The following is a 7,748-nucleotide window of genomic DNA, read 5'->3' as shown; positions in this document are numbered from 1 at the left end:
CAGCGAAGTTATCGCGTTCATAGTGTCAGTATGTTTGAGTCATCAGTACAAAAATGAGTTTCAACAAAGAGCTAATATCAAACTTGGTTTTAAAATCGGTAAAACGTTAACCGAAACAATTGATTTGATGAAAAGAGTTAATGGCAGTGATTGTCTATCTCGTGCCAGAGTTCATGAGTGCATAAATGGCAATGAACATACGGCCGCCCAAAATCAGTAATCAACGAAAACTCCATCGAAATTGCTCGTAAATTTACTAAAAATGAACCGAAATCATCGTTGAAATTCATAGAATTGGAGTTGAATATCCCCAAAACATCGATTTATCGCATTTCGACTAATCATTTGGGCTTACGAAAGGTCTGTGCACGTTTCATTCCACACAAGTTAACTGGGGACCAAAAATTGCTCAGAATGCAACATTCGAAAAATGTCATTAAAGATGCGAGAAAAGACGATAACTTTCTTTACAATATTGTAACTGATGACGAAACGTGGTATTTCCAACATGAACCTGAAACTAAGCGTCGAAGTGCCAAATGGAAGGCTCCTGATGAGCGACCACCCAAAAAATCACGTTTGGAGAAGTCAAAAATCAAATCGATGCTCATTTGTTTTTAAGTCCACAAGAATTTCGCGCCAATGGGCCAAAACGTCAATACAATTTTCTATCTTGGCGTTTTGAAGCGTTTATTACATCGCATTCATCGAATTCGCCCTGAATACCGTGAAGGATGAGGCTGGCGATTACTGCGTGATTATGCACCATCTCATCGATTCACTCTTCTGACTGACTTTTTGACTAGAAATCGCATTTTAACCATCAATCCCGTATTCGCCTGATATGACTCCCTGTGACTTCTACCTATTCGGAAAATTGCATTTGGCCATGAAAGGAAAACGTTTTGTGTCCATAGAGGTCATCCAAAAGGATTGTACCGAATGTATCCTGAAGGACATTCCGGTCAATATCCTGAAACACTCTTTCGAGGCCAGAGGGGACTATTTTGAATAAATAAACCCGAAATTGTCAGAACAAAGCTCCTGTCGTTTCTAATTTATCTCAGTCTTGTTTATTTTGGACTTCACCTTGTACTTGTATTTCCTCATTTAGCGCGGCAAACCTAGCTTTCAATTGCAGAATTGCTCCAAGACTACGGACATATACCTGGGCGAGCGTGTAATTCTCTACTACTAAACGTCAATACTCATACATGAGTATGTATAGTATAGTATGCAGCAAATTGCGGTTTTGTCTATGAAATAGTAAGCTTAAGCACTGCATATACACGTGCATACTATTGTAAACAGATGGGAACCTTATATGACAGAGATGTATGAGAACTATAAGCGATTGTTATCATATTTTAAAATCGTCAACGGCGGTGAAGGAACCAACAACGAACTCGAACGAACGGATCTACGCGCCTCATACATATTTAACGTTAATTTAATCTTGTGTATATATTTCTTTTCTTGCAATTAAAGTATAATTTTAAACATTAATTCGAAGTAAGTTTATTTTTGTCTCGACGTATCCTGACACTATAGGCATGACGATTATGTATGTATCACATGTATCACATAAGCTTTTCCAATCGTAAGAATATAATAACAACTTTAAAGGACCTTTTCCGAATTTTGTTCATTGATTGGATACTCAAATTGCTGCACACTATAACCTATTTTGAAAAAAAAACAACTCAAAAACGCAGATGTGCTATATTTGACCTGCAGTTTATGTGAAAACTAAAATCAAATTATGAAGTAGGAGATGCCTAAACCTGTGTGTATATATACTCGTATCTTGGAGTAAAGAAGACAGAACGATGAGTTTTTTGTTGGTGAGATAGGGCAGGGGTCGGCAGCCTTTTGAGTCGAAAGAGTTAAAAATTACGGTTCAAAAAATTTCAAAGTTTTTAAAGAGCCACATAAAGTTTTTTGATAAAAAGAATTTTTTAAACTGTTACATATTTAGGTATCCGAAACAGCAGATGACAAGTTCTGCCATTATTTACTCTACGGGTACTCACTGTTTGTAGCAAGCGTGGCTAAATTAGCAAATATTCGAAATAAAGTGTGAGCAACCCATTGCTTAATACCAGAGTTGGGCATAGTGCATTAAATAATTAATGCAATAATTTCCTGCACCGATCTATCATTACTTAATATCTATTTACATATATGAATTTGCTACACTGCGCCAGAGAAGGTCAAAGAAACTTTTTTAATTATATATCACTTTAAAGGCCAAAATAAGTAATATACTGTCTTAAAATTTTATTACAATCCAACAAATAGTTTCATAGTTATTACCATATTACTCACTGCAAAATTCGATAAATGATGGCTTCGAAAATTTTCCTGAATTTTTTCACTTTCAATTCTATTTTTTTTTTTTTTAATTCTTCATTCATGTTTTTGTTTTGGTATCTCAATCGCACGGTACTGAAACAATTGTAACAATATTGACAATAGGGTCTCAGTGTAGCAAATTTTGTCACGATAGTAAAACTATCTTGCCCGCGTTTTGTTGTTGCAAAAGCAATATTCTTCGTAGCAACATTACACCTTAAATGCTACAAAGAGTGAATGCCTCTTTTTTCACCTGTATACCTAAATAAATACATACGATAAGCTGGGCATAATGAATTATAATTTTTCAAACAATATTTTACAACTATATTTCTTATTAAAAATGCTTATATATATGTTTTTGGGTGTTTGGCTGAGCTCCTCTTCCTATTTATGGCCTGCGTCTTGATGTTGTTTCACAAATGAAGGAACCGACAGTTTTAAGCCAACTCCGAACGGCAGATATTTTTATGAGGAGCTTTTTCGTATCAGAAATACATTGCCTGCCGCAAAAAACTTTTTCTTCATTTTGGTAGCAGTCAAGCACCAACCCATTCAGCTACGGCGGCTGCCGTGTGCTTACCTAAAATGCTTACCTAAATAAATAAGTATATAAATAAATAACTCTCTAATCTCTTTCTGTCTAAATAGTAGTTTTGTATTTGAAAAAGCCACTTATTTTGAATAATTTATTTTGAATAATTTCTTACTAAAGTCCCGATTTTGAACTTCGAAGGCCCATATCTGGATGTTTTACTTTACTTTATTTATGATTCAATCTCTTAAAAAAATGGTTTGGTCTAATACCCAGCCGAATGATGTGCAGTGTTATGATATAATCTGAACATGAAATAGTAGTCACATTATTGGAGAAAATACCTGGAAAGCAGCAAGATCAAGTCATATTTGAAAAGGAAATTTGAATAAAAAACTGGTGAGAATCAGGAAAATAATGAACTTACTTTTAGTACAGGTGGTTCTCAATCAACTAATCTAAAGAAAGACGGCCGCAATTCAGTTTACAGCTAAAGAATTAGATAGTTCCCTTAATCAGAAGTGTCGCAAAATATTATAATAAATAATCGACACTTTCGTTTTTGAGATATTTTGAGTTTATATGCGCGTAGTATTTCAAACTAAACTGATTTTACATATGTACACAGTATGTTCAATAAATAACAGAACTTTTTATTTAAATCATGGAACACGTAGGGCTATCTATTAAACTTTGATCATATTGAAAAGGTGCAAGCGTCAGCTTTCAACCGCAGCCAACTTCATGTAAATCGTTTGACAGGTTAAAAAGTTGCGCGCCTTTTATTGACAGTATGTTTCGTGCTTATGTCGTAAAAAGACAATGGAGCAAAGAGCAAATATTATATTAAATTCTGTGTTAAACTTGGAAAAACATTTAGTGAGACGTACGAATTGATGCAAAATGTTTATGGTGATGATTGTTGAGCTCGTTCAAATGTATATAATTGGTTTAAACGATTTAAAAATGGTCGTGAAGATTTGAATGATGATGAAAGACCTGGTCGTCCAGATGCAAGTAATCGTGCTGAATTGGTGGAAAAAGTCCGCGAAATCATTGCTTTTGACGGAAATTTCACTGTAAGAATGTTGGCTGAAGAATTAAATTCATCTACTGGTACTATTTGGGAAATTTTAACTGACGATTTGAGTAAAAGAAAGGTTTGTGCACGCTTTGTTCCACACCAATTAAATGAAGATCAAAAAATCGCTCATGTAGAGCATTGTAAAGACATCATTTCAACAGCTGAAAACGATCCAGATTTTCTTGATTCGAGCATAACTGGTAACGAAGCATGGTGCTTCAAATATGACCCTGAAGCTAAGCGTCAATCTGCAGAATGGAGGACGAAAGGGGAGCCAAAAGCAAAGAAATTGCGTTTTCAGAAGTCAAGTATCAATGTTGATCACGTTATACGATTCCAATGGTATTGTACACAAGGAATTTGTTGCAGAAGGTCAAACTATTAATGGAGAATACTATTTACAAGTTTTACATCGTTTGTGGTCAAGAAGTGGTCGTGTAAGACCTGAATATCCAGCGGGGAAACAGCTGTTTTTATTGCATGCTAATGCACCACCTCACAAAACCAAAAATGTTTGTGAATTTTTGATGCAAAAGCATATTTGTGTCATCGACCACCCTCCGTATTCTCCTCATCTATCACCATGCGACTATTTTCTGTTCCCTAAATTGAAAACTGCCATGAAAGGTGCGTTTTATGATGATATTCCAGCCATTCAAGCAGCCGTGACACAAGTGTTAAAGAGCATTCCCTTAGATGACATAAAAAAGTCCATGCGAGTTAAATGGAGACTATTTTGAATAAAAAATAACTTTCAAACACAGTACGATACGTGTTTTATTGTACATCTCAAAAGTTATGTTATTTATTGAACATACTGTGTATATGACTAGACAGTAATAAATACCCCTAGGCCGTTTTGCATGACATTTTTGTCAAACCTATGTCATGTTCAAGCCCACCGTGCACAAGTTGCTATTTTGGTCTAAAGCGATTATCCGTGCTTTGCCCACCAATAATATGGTTGATTGTAAAGGGCCATGAAAAAATCAGAAAAATTTTTGGCGCAACTCCGTGGCTTATCTCTACATTATATCAGCTTCCGTCAATAAAAATAAAGCTACGTTCTCGCATTTCCGTTCTTACATTCACATTACTATAATGAGGCTAGTCACTTTTATTTGACCGGTAATTCTTACAAAAATATATTAACTGCAGTTTTGATATTTAATGCAACCAGAACACGAAAATCCAACACTATATGGTGATCACAGGCAATCTGTAATACCAATTAAAAATTACGCTCAATATATATATTTTACATGGGATGAGTATAACCAATTAAATTTTATTCAAATAGTCGGTAATACTACATTCAACAACTCTTGGTTTTATTACAGAATTTTTCGCTTTCGACACGTACTAGTATAACTGTATTCACAACACACAAACATTCAAATGCAGGCAATGAATCCAGATACGTAAAATACGTTCAAGTAAATAAGAACACACAAACCAAACCATTAAAACTGGCGCTCAAAGTGCTGGACACATTCACTCTTTCCTTCACTCATTGGTCAACGATTCACTGACTCGCTTCACTTTTTTTAGCCCTGCGTAAGTAAACGTGTGTGCGTGTATATTTTTACAGACATAAAAAGCTATTTACCTTTACTTTTTAGGCATCTTTGACTCTCTTTTTCATTTTGAATGAAAAAAGAATCCATGAAAAATTGTTCTTTGCCTGTTTTTTCGGCCAAAACTTGAGTCGACGGAGGTCAATAAACTTAATTTTTGGCCATTGCGTGCACTAACAATAACAGCAACAACAAGAACAAATAAACACAATTACACGGCGATGTTGCTTTTATTGATGAACTTTTCTTCTTCGCTTTGACTGCCTACTTGGTCGGCTAGCGCGCGCGTTTTTCGGCGTTCATTGAACTCATCAACAGCGTTAAGCAACTTTAATAACAACCAACACAAGTAGCCCGTTGTTGTAATGTTGCAATGCACAAGTCCAAGCCCATTTACACCAACACTTACACATTTGGAAGCTCCATCAATACATCGCTCATTCTACACGATGATTCGAAAGACTTAAGCAACAAACTTGTGCTGCTTATTTTAATATTTTGTTTACCGCTGCTTCGAATACTTAATTTGTAGTATTTTTGTGTGCCTTGTTTTTATTAGTTTTAACCGTTAACCGTTCCCGAGCTCCCGTAATGCATTTTAATGAAAATGGAAATTATTGAAATTAGTGAAATTCAAGTGTGGAGTTGAATGAATGCGGAGAACTGCACTTATCTAGGTAGGGCATACAACTTTGTTATTTATTTTCTGAAAGACCAGCACGACCTAAGTGTGCAGTATCTAAGTGTAACATATCTAATATAATAGCGTGTCTCGTAAATTACCCAACTAGAGTTTTCATTTGTGACATAGGCCACGAAGCCCTAGTATAAGAATAAAACAAGTTTCTTGTCTAACAAAAATTTTCCTAATGTCTCCAAACAATATGAATTCAGTCTTCTTTGATGCGCCTTTCGGGTTCAAATATTACGAACCATAAATATAGGTTTTTTGAAATATATCGTCCTCAGCACCAACTAGTGAATAAACTATTTAAAAATACATTTCTCTTTAAATATTCCGAATGTGAACAGCACCTAAACAAGCCTACGTTTTGTTTGGAATATTGTGGCAACTGCATCATCAACTGTGGAAGTTTGTTCACAGAGCGTTGCCACGAGAGCTGTCAAGAAATTCTCCTATGGTTGTTATGGGAGTACAAGTACAAGAAAAAATTTATTCTACTCATGCATTTTATACCGTACTAATTTTATGTTTCATTTAATACCAAATATATTTTGATTAAAACCCTGGAGTGTTATATTGTGAAATCATCTCAATCACTTTAAGGTTTGGACTACAACGCTACCAGCTGGTCTACTTTCTACAAAAACATTTCCCTAGGTAAATAAAACATATTTCCAAGATAAGGTAAACCGAGTCATGAATACAATTCCCATAAAATATAAGTGGACTAAAATTTCATCAAAGGATTAACGGTTTAGGAGTAGGCAACCTATAAACAAAGAAATAAATAATAGTCTGGATTGCCTGAGTAAGTTTTCTAGCCGATCTGAACCCATTTCTTTTAGTATTTATTTTAAATAATAACACATTCAGTAAGTCAGTAAAATATCCTGAAATTAATAACTGCTAATCCGGATATTCTCAACTTCCGAGAACCACCAATACTGTGACATAGGATGAATGAAGATTTTCAGACACCCGTTGAATAAAACCAAAGTCTTAGTTACTATCTCTGCACATGTCTTTCCATGAAATGTTTTATCACTAACAGATGTTTGAAGGTATTTGCTTTGTATTTGCTCGATAGAAACCAAAAAGCCCACTATATTCGTCTGCCAAAATTCTACGCATTCTGATGACAAAAGCCCGCTTAAATCAATTAATATAAAAGAGGTCAGTTTTATATGTGTATTGAATAGTTATAAATTATAAATTATTATGGTTTTTTATTGAAAATTAATTAGAAAACTTAAAAAATACTCTTAATTGACTAAAAGAGGCGCCAAGAACTGGGATGTAATACTAGAGTATATACTAATCAAACAATGCCAAAGGAATTTCATGATATCCCTATAAAAGTATTTAGGAAATAAAATGTCTTCGCTCTAGCCAAAGTAAAAGCAAGGAATTCGAGATGGAAATACTGCGAAGATTATCTCTGGCTTTTAAATATCCCTTATTATGTTTGCCTGTTAGAGCTGCCTTTATGTCGCCTTCCTGAACGGAGAGTGA

This window comes from Anastrepha obliqua, chromosome 3 (assembly GCF_027943255.1).
Source record: "Anastrepha obliqua isolate idAnaObli1 chromosome 3, idAnaObli1_1.0, whole genome shotgun sequence".
Classification (NCBI taxonomy): domain Eukaryota; kingdom Metazoa; phylum Arthropoda; class Insecta; order Diptera; family Tephritidae; genus Anastrepha; species Anastrepha obliqua.
Note: the sequence above shows the minus strand (reverse complement) of the source record.